Raw genomic sequence first — 649 nt, forward strand, 5'->3', positions numbered from 1 at the left:
GACCCCGCCCCTGGTGGCCGGCAGGCCCGTGGGAAGCGGCCACGACCCCCGATCCCTCTCCTGCCCCCGGCCGTGGCGAAACGGCAGAGGGAGGGCTTTGCCCGGAGGGAGCAGTTGAGAGACACACCGGCAGACATTTGGCTGCGCTTTAACTGGCTGCTGGTGGGGGCGGGCAAGTGCAGGCCGAGTGGCTCGCGGGCCGCACATAAGGCCCCCGGGCCTGCGGCGCAGTCTCAGTCCGGGCCGGCACCCCCCCGGAGCGTCACGTGTGCCGCTGGCTACCAGGGCCGCCTTCTGGCCGCCTGTCCGGCCAGTGGGGCGGAGATTGCCCCCTCCCGCGCGCGCTGTGGTGGGAGGGGCCGGAGGAGATGGGGCCTGCAGAGGCGCCCGGCGTTGGGGGCGGAGGGGGTGGAGGGGGGCCGCGGAGGCGGCCTCGGCCGCGGGCTACTAAAGGAGAAGGCGGGGCGGAAAGCAAAAAGCCTACAGCAGCCGGTATTCCCAGGCGGTCTCTCATCCAAGTACTAACCAGGCCCGACCCTGCTTAGCTTCCCACATCAGAGGAGACCGGGCGCGTTCAGGGTGCTACGGCCATAGACGGGGGCGGGGGCCGAGGGCTGCCTCTTGAGGACCCACTTCGCTGGCGCTTGCG

At 71.6% G+C, this 649-nt stretch overlaps 1 pseudogene; it reads right to left on the minus strand.

Annotated features, from left to right (window-relative positions):
• Window positions 1-477: 477 nt before the first annotated feature.
• Window positions 478-596, minus strand: LOC112062994 (uncharacterized; annotated as a pseudogene).
• Window positions 597-649: the final 53 nt, after the last annotated feature.

The sequence above is a fragment of the Physeter macrocephalus genome, unplaced genomic scaffold (assembly GCF_002837175.3).
Source record: "Physeter macrocephalus isolate SW-GA unplaced genomic scaffold, ASM283717v5 random_2326, whole genome shotgun sequence".
NCBI lineage: Eukaryota > Metazoa > Chordata > Mammalia > Artiodactyla > Physeteridae > Physeter > Physeter macrocephalus.